The sequence below is a fragment of the Scaptodrosophila lebanonensis genome, unplaced genomic scaffold, assembly GCF_003285725.1.
Source record: "Scaptodrosophila lebanonensis strain 11010-0011.00,11010-0021.00 unplaced genomic scaffold, SlebRS2 tig00000001-arrow-pilon, whole genome shotgun sequence".
NCBI classification, from domain to species: Eukaryota; Metazoa; Arthropoda; class Insecta; order Diptera; family Drosophilidae; genus Scaptodrosophila; species Scaptodrosophila lebanonensis.
The window spans coordinates 14703988-14718151 of NW_022060529.1; the positions used below are offsets into that span (position 1 = coordinate 14703988).

The 14164-nt window shown below is 38.0% G+C and overlaps 1 protein-coding gene across 13 annotated transcripts in view; it reads left to right on the forward strand.

The window, feature by feature from the left end:
* The first annotated feature begins 788 nt into the window (after window positions 1–788).
* Window positions 789–14164, forward strand: part of LOC115634370 (pneumococcal serine-rich repeat protein) — a 55959-nt gene continuing 42583 nt past the window's right edge. For all 13 annotated transcript variants that reach the window (XM_030532034.1, XM_030532037.1, XM_030532035.1 and 10 more), the window contains exon 1: window positions 789–1720. The gene's annotated coding sequence lies outside the window, so the exon portion shown is untranslated. The remainder of the gene's footprint in view (window positions 1721–14164) is intronic.

Sequence of the window (14164 nt, forward strand, 5' to 3'; positions counted from 1 at the left end):
AATAATACTATCCAAATGATGTTTACAATTATACTCCTTTCTAGTAACTCTTAGCGAAAAGGAGGATGTATGTGTGTTATAAAATTTATAATTTTTAAAATTTTTGTAAAATACCCATGCGAAGCAGGAGCAGGACGCTAGTACTTAATAAAGGCATATATTTGAGGCAAAGACCCGATATTGAGAAAATCCCAATATGACATCTTCTACATATGTATGTACTTTTCATTCAATGGGTTGGAAAATCTAGATTTTACATGCAAATAAGTTAACTGTTGTACTATGCTATGAGAAAATCTGTTGGTAATGAAATAAATATTACAAAAACACGACTTTCAAATTTAAGCTAGATATACCATACGTGCAAATTTATAAAGTTCCGGTCAGCATGGAAAATATTTACCAAGTACTTTACAAAATGAAAGTTTTCTCTTTTAACAATTGTCCTACTTAAATAAATTAACGAGTTTAAGTGCAAATTGATAGCCTACATACGCGTACATTAGCCACATATATATTTGTGTAATAATACGCCATTATTTTAGGAAATCTTCGAAAAATTACATATGCTTATTCTATGGGTTTTTAATTCATCAATTGCGGGCTATTGAGATTGATCGTGGACTTATTGGTCATCAAAAAGCTGCTCCGACAGAACTGGCTCGTACTTGCATAAATTGCAGCCCTGCTTGATTGGCAGCACTGTGAATACCAGTTGGCAACGCTGCAGTTTTGTATCTGCTTGATTTTGTAGCGCTGCCACTAGTAGTTTTGATGCGCCAGAACGAAGCGGACACGGATTCGCGGCAAATGCATTTTTATTTCGGTTCTTTTTTGTCTGTAAGAGGTGTGAGCGGCGCGTCTAATTGATTTAAAATACGAATATGCAAAACGCTTGAAGTAGTAGCTTTAAAGCAAAACGAGAATGGTGTAGAAAAATTAAAAGCAAAACGAACAAATAACAGTTAAATGAGGAACGACGGGCACGGGCTCCACTTAACTGTTGTTTAGTCGAAAAGCGGTGCCAAAAAGGTGGAAAAAATTAAAGGCAAAAGTGTATAAGAAACCACGAAAAAATGTGCAGTTGTGTTAAAAGTTAAATTGAATATTTATATGAAATTTTCAAAATCAAACAAAAATTACGCCTCTGTCTGCTGCTTGCGAGCGTTTTGATAGAATAGTGTTTGTGCTGTGTGTATAAATTGTGTCTACAACAACAGCAGCAACAACAAAATCATCATAGAGCTTGTGTGTGCCGTTTGCAAGGATCGCGGCCGCCGTCAGGGTAGTTTGTTTGAATAAAGCCCATCTACACACAAACACACACACACTCGCATACACACACGGCATACGCACAGTTGTGTCTGACTGGAGAGCGCTCTTTTGTGCGCTTTTGCCGCCTGGAATGCGCTGCTGCAGCAACAGAAAAAGCAACAACAACGACAGCCCAACAACCGCGACGGGCACGTAGTGCACACAAACGCACACAAATACAAACACACCGCATCGTGGGTAGAAGAAGGGGAGGAAACGCTTAATTGTTTGCAACGTCCCAAAAATCAAACAAACGAGTGCATATATTTTTCCCACTTGGATTCTGGGTGCGTGTTTGTGACTGCGTTTCTCATCGCCAATTGCAGCTGCAGCATCGACGGTTGCTTTCTGGACTTTGGGAACAAAAACAGACCTTGCGCCGCACGACGCCCATTGAAAGTGCATTGTAAGTATCCTTCAAGTGTGCTTGCTTTTTGTTTTTATATTCTTTGTTATGGGCTCTTGTCTCAGTTTATCTCAAGCAGTCAGTCAAATGTTCCCGCACCCAGGCCCCCCTTTAATTTCAAGTGCGCTAATTACGAAAGATGATTTGGAAAATTTAATTAGGTTGCGCTGCTGCCTTAATGAACTCGCGTCTGTATTGCTGATTTGCATATGCTTTCGTCGAACCCTTTATTCTGATGAAATAATTGGGGGCGGGTCTTAATCCCCTCCCACGCCACTCTCTTTACGCCAATTTGTTGGCATTTGTACTATACATGCAACATCCAACAGCCACAATAGCCAAAACAACAAAAACAACGACAACAACAAGTCTGCAGCAGACGAAAACACACAGCTTCCAGGTTCACACACACACACACACACACACACACACACACACACATATGCGCGTACACAATCACACAGCTGCCAACTTGTATTCAAGGCCTTCCAGTGGTAATTCCAGTCAGTCATGAAAACTCCTTTCATTGTCAGCAGCCAAACGAGCACACATTACTCCCTTTTTCAAAGTTGTCGCGCGCTATATGCGCAAGTGCAAGGACTCGGCCTCTACCTTAGCCTCTGGCACTGACTTCGTCTGCTTCTCGTATCGCTTCTGCTCGTGTTCCCTCTACTACTGAGTTTCCAATTAATCACATTCCAAATCTGCAAGACCTTGCACCTTAAAAATATTTATCATTTATTATTTTTAATATTTTATACCTAAAATTATTTGTGAAAATTTGGGCAACAACTTTTTCCCTTAAAAGTAAAAATGAGACTTTAATGGCGGCTTGTTGTTATTTATACAAACAATTTGGTCTTTTCTTGTTTTTATTATTTCACAAGTAGGCATATGCCTATTAGGCTTCTCTAGGGGGACCTTAGGGCGTAAGAGCAACAAGCAAATGTCACACAGCATTCAAGTTCAGTTTCCTTTCCGGCAGCTGCTGGCAGCTGTGCCAAGGGTTCATTGACATTTGCCTAAAAGATTCAATAAGTCACAGTATATGTATATAAATCCATAGCCAATCAGTCCTACAATGCTCCACGTGCCCAGTCTTTCTATTTGTCGCTTTTCTTCAATTTTCTTGTATACCTTTGGGGGTTACACACCCACCCACACCCACACACACGCAACGAATTATGATATGGGGTTGTTTATTATTTCATGCAATACCTGAAAATGCCTTTTTATGTCTCTATGTTGTAACTAGAGTAGCGCGTTTCCAGACAGTATGTATAGTATGTATGTACTCGTATACCTCTACTAAGTATATGTGTGTGTTGTTTAATTAGAAATTCAGTTTGTTGCGCCCCAATTGCTGTTGGTGTTGTTGTTGCTGTTATTGTCGTGCCCTTATCGCGCATTTGTTTAAAATTTCATTACAGCCGTTTGTGTGGGTTTGTTCGTTGTCTTCGCATACCTTTCAAACGACTTTGCTCGACGCTGGCTGATAAGGACAGAGCTGAAAAAATAAGTACATTAAGTATCATGTATTATTTGCAATTTCGTTCAGTAATCTTCACAAATATTAATAATAATAATAATGAACAGGTCGGTGGCGTCTCCAAAGTCGTTGGTATTTAACAATGATAAGCGACATTTCGGCCTTCTACAGATTGTCCCCAGCTTTCTTATTCTGCTTTTTTATTAATTCAGTACAAATCCTAAATATAAACATTTTTTTATTCTGGTACTAATGTTTTTTTCAGTCTTTTGCGTGCTATTAAGAAGCACTTTCTTTATTTTAATACTAATCCCAAACAGGTACATTATTATTATGTCGCTTAGATTTATTAGTGCGTTTAAAGCAGGTAAACGAAATTACAAGCTATGTTGTTTCGTTCGACAAGAATAATATATTATAAATTTAGCTTGTTGTTGGGCAGATCTGCGAATAAACAGTCTTTTTAATTGGACTTGGCTAGCAGAAAAAAGAAAATACATAGCTTAACTGAATTGATTCTTATTTTTAAAGAACTTTTCTTTGCTCAGATTTCTTCACTTACTTACGCCCGAGTTGGATTTAAAAGAGATTGGCAAACATATTTTTGCGGTATGCTATAAACTTCTAGTTTTCTGGGGTTATATGCAAATTTCGTATGCCAAGGAAATGTTTGTTGCTGTTGTCTATCCACATAACATTGTGCACCTGAGAAAGGAATTTTCAAGTGAAATAATCCCTAAAAATGTGTAAGCTTAGCAAATTTTGTTTCTCATTTTCAGGCTAGCTCTACATGTCATAATCCAACTTTTTTGACGTTTCCTTCAATTCGCCCAAATGCCTCTCTTAACCAACACAGAACATTTCTGGCCACATGCCGCACCTGTTTCTAAAAAAAATAACTAAAAAGAAATACAGAAATAGTAGATTGCTTATGTGGCTTCTACTCTGGCCAAGCCGTCCTGTTGGTTTGAGTGCCGCCCGCTCGGCTTTTCTGCGCTTGAATCAACAGAGCAACTTGCTTCTTAATAAAAAGCAAACAGACCCGCATGAATGTTTAAATATCTTTAGAGAAAGCAACAACAGAACCAGCCACTGCATGCATTATTGTTGTTATACATTTCTCAAAAAGCAACAAAAACAACATCAACTATTGTTCAAGAGCCTACGGCTAATGGAAAGGAAGGGAGGAAGCCAAGCAAAACAACATTTACGCAAATTTCGCATTCTGTCTGTATATGGTTGTGTAACTTTGTGCTTGCCGTGTAATTTTTAATTATGCCCCATTCATACCTACCTAACTGCTTACATATGTATATACGCATCTACATATATTTACAGGCACTGTAATATGTGCACCATCGTTAGAATACTTGAAATGTATTTGTTAAATGCAGAAGTCTATTTCTTTAAAATGTACAATTATATTATGAATTAATAATCAGGATTTAAAGAGAAGTGCGCATGTAGCTGTGTGTTGGTCTATAATGGTGGGCAGGTGGAGTGTTCTTTGTAATATTTTGTACAAGAGACTATTGTGCAAAAGAAATAATATCGCCATGTTGTTTGCACTATAGACTATTCAGACTATTCTATATGGAGGGGTAATTGGCTAGAAATGTATTTTCTGGACTTGCTTAGCAGTTTAACAGTAGGATTTATATTCATTACTGACAGTTTTGATAGGCGGTCTATTTGAAAAGTTTAGACTGGTCGTCAGCTAAAAAAATTATATCTAAAATGTATGGGCCATCGATTTATGAATTGTGTGTGTTCGAATAACAAGATTCTTATATTAAAAGTTACTGTAGCTATTCAAGTGGTTGTCAGTGTATGCAAAATGCAGACTGAGGCGCCCGTTTTTTGGGCAATCAAGGAATGCCAAGTGGTTATAAGTATGTATGCTACAGAGAGTTAGCGGCGCAACTTGGCCGAATGGTACGCCTACGCGTCATGGTAAGCGGGGAGTGGCAGAGCGGACGAACGGACCTGCATTGGATAAACAGAAACAGCTGGCTATAAGCAAACTTTTGGCTGTCTGCCTATCGTACGGCTATGGCCTCTTTAAGCTAACTATGTATGTATGTAGTACTTACATATGTCAGTATGTATGAATGGTTGCGTTTGTTTTGCAGTTTTCTGGCTGCAGTTTTCAATCAACGCACCCTGTTGTTATTTCTACTGCTGCTGCTGTTGTTGTAGTTGTTGATGTTAATGTTATTGTTCGCTGACACCCACTTACAAAACATTTTCATTTTCATTTTCACTGTTGCCATTGCTGGCTGGCTGCATGGGTGTCGCTGTAAGAAATATGAATGAATTCATGAATACAAGTATAAGACGCTACAAGCAAAGCGAATGGCAACAAAGATAGCCTATTTAAATACTACATATGTGTGTATGTGTGCATGTGTGTGTATGTGTGTGTGCTCTCACCCACGCACATTTGAGTTCCTTTAGCATTTTATCTGCTTGCTCTTTAATGTCTTGGGGTCTAACAACTTTCGTTTATTCGATTGCCAGCTGGCCTCCTATCCCATGTTGTCCTCCCCAATTAATATAATGAAGGCTTATTCAATCTAGCACTCTTGCGTGCTCAAAACGAATCAAGCTCATTAAAAAACGAAAAGTTTCCCATTTTCTAGCGCTCTGCTTTTCTTCACATTTTATCGCCCGCCTTGTGAAATGTCATAAGTTCAGCAATGCGTTGGTTTAATGGATTTTGTCGCCTGTGTTTGCTTTTTATCAGCAAGTAGTCGCGGCGTTTCTTTTTAATGCGAACATTATAATTATTCTGCTCGTCGCTGTTTTCATTTGGGCCTTAAAGAAGATACGGACAAAGTGCTTTTTAAAATTAGCACTAAGTAGACCCTCGAACACACTTATGTATGCATACATACATATATCTACATATATATATATACATTTGTCATAGTAATTATTGTCATGACAGCAAATTAGCAAGCGAAATAATGGGCCATGTTCACTTTTAGAAGGCAAAGGCAACAAAAGCGTTGAAAGCTTTCCAAAACAAGCGAATGCTATAAGAAAACCACGACAACAACAGCAACACAGTGGAAATTGACATGTTCAGTTACACGCACACATACACACATATGTATTTATCTACACACATAGAGTTGCAGTTGCACAAGAAAAAATCTTGGCTAGAACAACATCAGCCAGCATATAGAAACCGGAACGCTTGGGGCAGACTCAAGCGAGTGAAAATAACAACAAACATGGTGAATATGTATAACACTTATGTCTACGTATGTGTGTGTGTGTTTGTGTGCGTGTTGTAACGGTTCTTTTGTTTATCATTAATATTGTTCATATGCATATATACACATATGTATATATATATAGTATGTACATATGTCTTAAGCAATCTCTTGTGCTACAAATACTAACATAATTTTAATTTATCTTGCGTTTTAAATGAGTGCATTCATTTGGAATTAGCTGCTCAATGCGATGATTAATTTAAGTTAGTTTTGTTTCGGTTCTTCAATTAATGAATAGATGGCCTTCTGTAGTAGCCTATTGTTCAAATTTTAGCTATCGTGCAAGATTTCCTAACAGTTCTCATATTTTGAGTCCCTTTCAAATCAAATCATCTGTCGATGTTTTTTCATAATCTTAACCTTTCACCTTAACCCTTTGGACTGTTGTGTTAACAAGAGTAAAAATAACTAACTAAAAAAACTATTGACCATTATTGAAGAAACGTTGTAGAATTGAGTTATGTGTTCAAGATAAGATAATAATATGAGTATGCTCTGCTAACTGCAAACTACTGATAATGAACAGCTTTATACATAGTCTGGTTTCTGACTAAAAACATATAAATTTAACATTAAAAAGTGTCCAGCGAACAGTATTTAAAGCTCTTATGCACATCTATATCCTAAGAGAGGCTCTTTTAACTAATAAATTCATTATAGTTTTAAGGTTAAAATGTCTTCAGCAAAGAGTATTTGAAGGTCTTATGCACATCTATATCCTAAGAGAGGCTCTTTTAACTAATAAATTTATTAACTTTATCTTCGGGGCTCTGATTAATATCTATCCTCTCGCGTTTTGGGTCATAAATAATGTGGGCTTGTGTAAACTTTTGCATGAGTTTGATTTTAATTTGATGAACAAATCGATTATATTGTTGAAAGCCAATGTGCCGAAAGTTTATTTCCAGAGGCAACCGAAAAAACAAAACACGCGCACACTCACATCCACATATTAAGGTACACACACATTTTGGGGGGCCGTCACTCTTTATGTTAAGTGGGCGTTAACATTGCGAAATAGGTTTTGTGTTCTACTTTTTGGCTCCACACTTTAACAGTTGGTGTCATTGTTGTTGGTGTTGCTGCTGCTGGGATCCAGCCATTATTGCTGATAACTTCCGATCGATTATCGATTGCAACATTTCTGCGAAACGGTAACGGCAACAACAAAAACAAGACATTTAATGTTTAGGTTGTGAAGCAGACGTCAAAGATAAGATATCGCATACAGCCCTTTATAAATATCTCTTATCAATCAACATGGATAGCTAGATAAATATATGTATGTATGCATGGGTTCTGCTACTTCAATTAAAGCTAAATAGCGTTGTTTGTGGCCACGTTTTACAATTGTTAATGGGCAGCGGAAAAAGCAGTAGTTTCCCAATGAAATTTTGTTGGATCATTACTCAACACTCTGAAGGCATAAACATAAAATGAAATGAATTGCGTGAGAGTGTTGGGCAGTGTTTGTTTTTTTGTTTGTGCCATTTTGTTAATTTAATTGCTGAATAGTAGTATTTTTAGAAATTTAGGTTAATGACGTGCTATATGGCGCATTAGCCGAGAAAAGGCACAAACATATAAAAATGCAAGACAAACTGCAGATACAAATGTTCAACGAGTTACTTTTTACACACACACGCATACAAATACACATAAATATATATACATACATATGTACATATGTGTTTGTTGCTTGCCCTTAGTGACCGCCTCTTCTTGGTTTCTGTAGATTAACGTCTTATGGATTCTTTTTGGTTTTTTAATGCTTTTTCTAAAAAGAAAACACAACGCTTTCAACGTTCGTTGACAACCTACGCGAGACCTGTACAGGGGCAAGGCCCTGCAACCTACACGCGGCTGTATCTGTGTGTCTGTTTCTATGTACGAGTATAAATATATCTCTTTGACTTTTGTGAGTTGCAAGCTCATTGTTGACCATAGCCCCACAGTTTCGAGTGCATGTATTGTGTGTGTGTGTGTGTGTGTGTGTGTGTGTGTTTGTGTCTTTGCTTGGGCGGTGAAAGTGTAAAGTCATCATCATGTGCTGCTCAATTTGCCATCAATTTTGTTGTTGTTGTTGTGAAAAGCTGAAGAGACGCCTGCCATTAATCTGCTAAAACTTGTGGCCAAGTAACATTGTTAATCCCTGAACTAAACCCAAAAATGTTTTGGCCTTTTCACTCTCAGAGCTTAGAATATAGTTTTGACCATCAATTGCGGCATAAAAATGTAATTTAAACTATCTGGAATTGAATGGAATGGCGTGCCATTCACACGTCGGCTTACTTGTATTTTAAGTAAACATAATTGCGGCGATATAAACGCACTCAATTAAAACTCTTTCTTTGGTAGCTGCGTTTAAGTAGGCCCTTGAGATTGTGAAGAGCGTCACACATCAACGTGGGCACGCACGCATTTGTCTGTCAACCGACTTCCTGTAATAGAAACCAACCAAAAGATACATATGCATGTGTAAACACATTTAAATACATAAGTGCGAGTACAGCATGCAAGTAAACACATGCAGCCAAGCAGATACCATTCTTCCCACCGCCCCTGGATCCCTCAGGCAACGGTTTCCGCTGCCGTAATACCCTACCGTCCCATGCTCAGTCACATAGCTAAATGAATGCAAACAGCTGAAGGGAAGCTGTGGGGAAATGCACGCAATGCGGAGCCTGATAATAAATGTTTTTTAAATTCTGGACAAAAGTTGTTCATAAATAGATAGTTGAGTTTCAAAGAATCAACTAAAGATCAATCTTTTTGCTATCAATCGGCGCGTTCAGCAGGTCGTAGCGAATTGCGAATTGCGATTTGTGATCGATCATTACTGATTTCACCTGCTGACCGCTGTGATTTGTGATTCGGATAAGTAAAAATGTGAATCGGAAGCACAAAACACAAATTGGGAACATACTATGATTTACATAGATTTTTCGATTTTGACACGGATAAGTAAAAATGTGAATCGAAAGCACAAAACACAAATCGGGAAAATATTATGATTTAGATTGTTCGATTTTGACACTACATAGTCAGAATTTTGTCGAGACCTTTGCGGAAATATATAAAATGGCCAAATGCACCCTGGAAGCTGACCAAAAGTACTAAAATCAGAATATTTTATTAAAAAAGGTATCACAAGCGGCAAATCAACAATCCATAATCCAAAATCACAAAACACAAAACACTACGGTCTGCTGATTTATTAACTTTTTTCAAAATTTTCAAAATCACAAAAAAACCAACAAATTCATTCCACCTCTGAAGCAATTGTCGATCATTCTAAAGAAGTCTGTCTGTACATACATATAGTATACTTGTATTAATGGATGCAAATCTCAGTCAGTGTGAAAACCGCAGAGACGTAGCTGGAGATCAAACGTAAATAGGGTGGAAAATTATGCGTAGTTGAAATGAAAACGCATCACTTGAGCGAGCGGCCACAACAGCAACGCAACAACAACAACAACAATAGCAACAGCAACTTGACATTTGTTGTGCCTCCGCGCAGAATAATAATGCGGGCAACGCTTCAGTGCTCGGTTTAGTCATTTAGTACATTCTGGGGTTTTCAGTCTAAGAATTATTTTCGTTGCTCAATGTGAGAACAAGCGTTTTTAAATTGTTGTGGAGCACAACCTCTTGCAAAATTGTTGTTTTCCTGTTTGGTGTTTTATGCACGATTTGGCAATTTCGTTGCTGCTGTTGTTGCTACTAAGTTACCAAAGGAGACGAGAGCGCGCCCTCCAATGAACACCGGATTTGTAGGCGCTTGGAAAGCGGCATTCACTGTAGATCACATCACGATTTTCTACGTGACCTCATCGCTCATGATGATGAGAGCGGTCTGCTGGTAATTTTGCAACAGTGTAGTTGCAGTTGTTTTGTTGCAGCCATTGCTGCCCTTTGACTGACTGACTGACTGCCTGCCAGTCTATCTGCCCTCTGCGCTCATTCTTCGTCATCAGTTACTCCGAGCCCTACAACTATTTGTTTTGTGGCTTTAATTTTCAGAAAGAATTGGAATAGTTGCTACGCGTTTTTATTGTCTTTGATCTTCTGACGCATTTCTTATCATTAAGCAAACAACGATATATTTTTATTTCCCTTTTGTGCAATTGTATTCGATAAGCAAGCTTTGTGTTCTGTTTGGTTTCCGCTGGAAGTTGTGAAAAGTATTTGGTTTGCCGTCTATGGAGCGACATTTGCTTAAGGCTAAAATTTGCATGTTCACAACGACGTCAATGCGTTTGTCATGCCTTCAGTTACAGATACTTATGTGTACATATGTATGTGCGAGTATATATGTATGTTCATACTCGTTTTACCAGCCGGATGTTTATGATTAACTGTGCCCGCTGCTGCTGCTGTTGCTGTTGCATTAGAGAGCACTGACCGCTATTGGCAGTTTGCATGTTGCAAGTATAAATCTTGTTTGAGTGCCGGCTTTGGCAGACAAATCCGAGTCTTTATGGGTCAATGTTTCAGCTTAAACTAGGGGCTGCATAGGGGCATTTATCCATTAATCTCAATGCAACGTTTCACCTTAAATTGCTTTTACACACATATGTATATAGTGAGCAACAAATGTATATGTATATATGTTAAATAATTTTTAGCCGAGTAATTTAATATGACGGTGTTTTGAAAAAATCATGCGTAAAACCGCGGATTACAATGGACGAGGGAGAGCATAAAAAATTGCCTCAATTTCGTTCAAACACGCATCTGATGAAAATTAATCATCAGTCGAAGTCAACCAATAGCCTCATTTGTTAGAGCAAGACCTTTGTTTATGCTAAGCTATTTTTTTCCAATCTTTTCTATGTAAGGCATAATAAACGGTTCATTTCAGGAAGCTGGAAATTTTGACTGATTCAGAATGAACATAGGAGTTTCCTTCATCGATGCCAGAAGAGAATAGCTAGTTGTTTAGAGACAAAGTTCCTTTCAAAACAAAAGACGTATAGAAACTAATAGGGCTAGTTACAACTTTTTTTTCATTGATTTGTCAATGAAGGTAGATTTGAATCATTTTTTGTACACTTTATATCTTTATTAGGCAACTGCAATTTTTCCATAGATACGTAAAATCTCTACACTTTACCGCTGCTGCGTAGCAGAAGCTGCCTCTGAAACGTTATTTCCGTTGAAATTTCGCAAGGGCTCGCGGAAATTACAAAGTCTGATTGATTTCCAATGCAATTTGAAGCTGTAGCCATGTGCCAAGTGTTGCTACGTTTCTAGCCTTCAACTTGGCTTAGCTGCTGTTGCAAGCTGGTCTGCCAGCAACAACAACCATGACAACAACGCCAAGCTCTCTAGTCTGTCGTTGGCACTTTGTAAAACAGCTTTATCTTGAGAGGTCATTTACACTGCTGCCACTCTGGCTGCCAGCTCCGAGCGACTGAGTTTCTGTCGTCGTCTTCATCGTCGACGATGTCGCTGTTGTCGCCATCGCGCATTTTCAACTTGTTCTTCGCTTGCTCGATGCTTTTCCATACGCTTTTCCACATGCCTTCTATGTATTTTACATGCACACTTTGTATACTATATGTGTTGTACTTAGATACACAGCTCCGAGAACAGCAACAACAACAGCAACAACCCCAGCAGCACCAGCAATCAGCATTCTTAGCAGTACATTTTATCATTATATGTGCATTGTGCGCACTTTCACGCTTGGATATCTTTTGTTTGCCACAAAACTTGGTCTGTTCTACGATTTTCAATTGCCTAATTGCCCTTAGAGTCCACAGACAGTTGCTGTCAATGTCATAATAAGCGACGACACTTCAACGTTTCTGTCTCTATAGAAGGTTGCTTTTCTGTACAGCGATTTGAAATACTTAAGAGACACAACAAGTACTTTGTATAGCAATATTTTTGACATTGCAAGGCTTGTCATTAAAACTGGACAGAGCCGTAAAATAACTTGTAATGAGTGAGAAAGGCCTTGTTTGTTTACAATTCCCAAATAGCTTATTTCTTACGGTATTATTAAAACATGTACCGAAGATGTGAAAAAGGGTTTACTATTTTTAGTGTGTATATATGTAAACACAGAAGGAGCCGAGGGAGACCCCACAAAGGATGACAAGCGAAAAGCAATAAAGCGATGTCTGTCTATCCGTTCGTCTGTATGAACGAATGGTTCTCAGGAATTACAAGAGCTGGAATAACCAAACCAGGTATCCAGATTCCCCTAAAAACTAGGCATATCAGTTTTATCCCCCACCAAGACTGGCCGTAATATTTTGATTTTTTAAAATTTGTCTATTACTTCCGGTTAGTGCTTGCTGATTGTCTTAAGGAAGTTTTAAATGGCCATGTGAATAGCCTCCGGCTCTGCTTAGTCAACTCGCAAGTTTCGCCCAGTCAGCGCTAAATGGTAAATTTTTTACCTGGAGCTTAAGTTTTTGTCCACGTGGTACTTCGCAAGCAAGCAAGTAGTTAATTAACCACAACAAAGACACAGTTAAACAACGACTTCAGCTCAGTAGCTCACTAATTTTCACCCACTTGCGGGTCATATTGTTCACAAAGGAAAACGAAACCCAAAATGCAAGTAAGGGTTTTAACTGAGTACATTAGTTCGGGCAAGTTCATTTATACGAACAATTTGAATGTAGCTTCTCCTTAGTTTAAAGTGGCCATTAGCTCACCTTTTAAAATACACTCGTATTTCAAAGATATGCGCTTAGTAAAAATGTTTGTACTTTATGCCCCTCTATGTATAGGACTTGTCACATTTGTTGTTTGCGGTTTTCGTTTATCAGTGGCAGCCATTGTAAATATATAAACAAACTAACAGTAGATATCACGTGCTACCCCTAATATTTTGAAAAACGTACATAGAAGTCTCTGTCAGTCAGTCAGTCTGTCTGTCTATCTGTCTGTTATTCAGACAGTCATCGCTGAAACATTTGCTTAGACACGTTGTTCTTGCCGCGGCACGTACTTCAACTGCATGGAAGCCCTAAAATGGGTCAACTATTAGCCCTATGCGTCGTTGCACTTCCTAATGAAAGTCGTTTGTATGTGCTTGACTTAGGGTTTTATTTATGTGCTTATAACTCAAAACAATATGCAAGTTGCAACTTCCTGCCCAGTGGCTTATGGTGAAGCACGAACAGAGGCCACCCAAAAAACATGCACATTAATTTACAATTGCATCAAAGCAATTAGCTTCTAACGAATAATATACAATATTATTTAAAGTTCACCATATCAGTGCGCCCTGAACACAATTTTATAAATATGTTTAATTAACAGCCTACAACAAATAAATCACGCCTATCCATATTTGGGTCAGTTTGTTTGTGCGCTTCAGCTTTTTCTGCCGTTCAACGCTCTCTCCCAATACTAACAATAACAACAACAATCACAGCCACAGGGAGTTAAATGCTGATTTACAAAATTAAAAATAATATGCCATAAACGTCAGTGTTTTATGCTTTGCCTACGCAATTCGAAAAGAGTCGAAATTAATAAGCATAATTAAGCATAAAAGTATTTGTTTGAAAATATGCGCTAGTTTTTATTTATAGTGCTTTGCATTTATTATTACATCGCCCAAGACAAATTTCGAAAATTAATGAGTAGCTCGAAATAGTTTTGTAATTTACAGCACATGGGGTTACACATACATATGCTTAT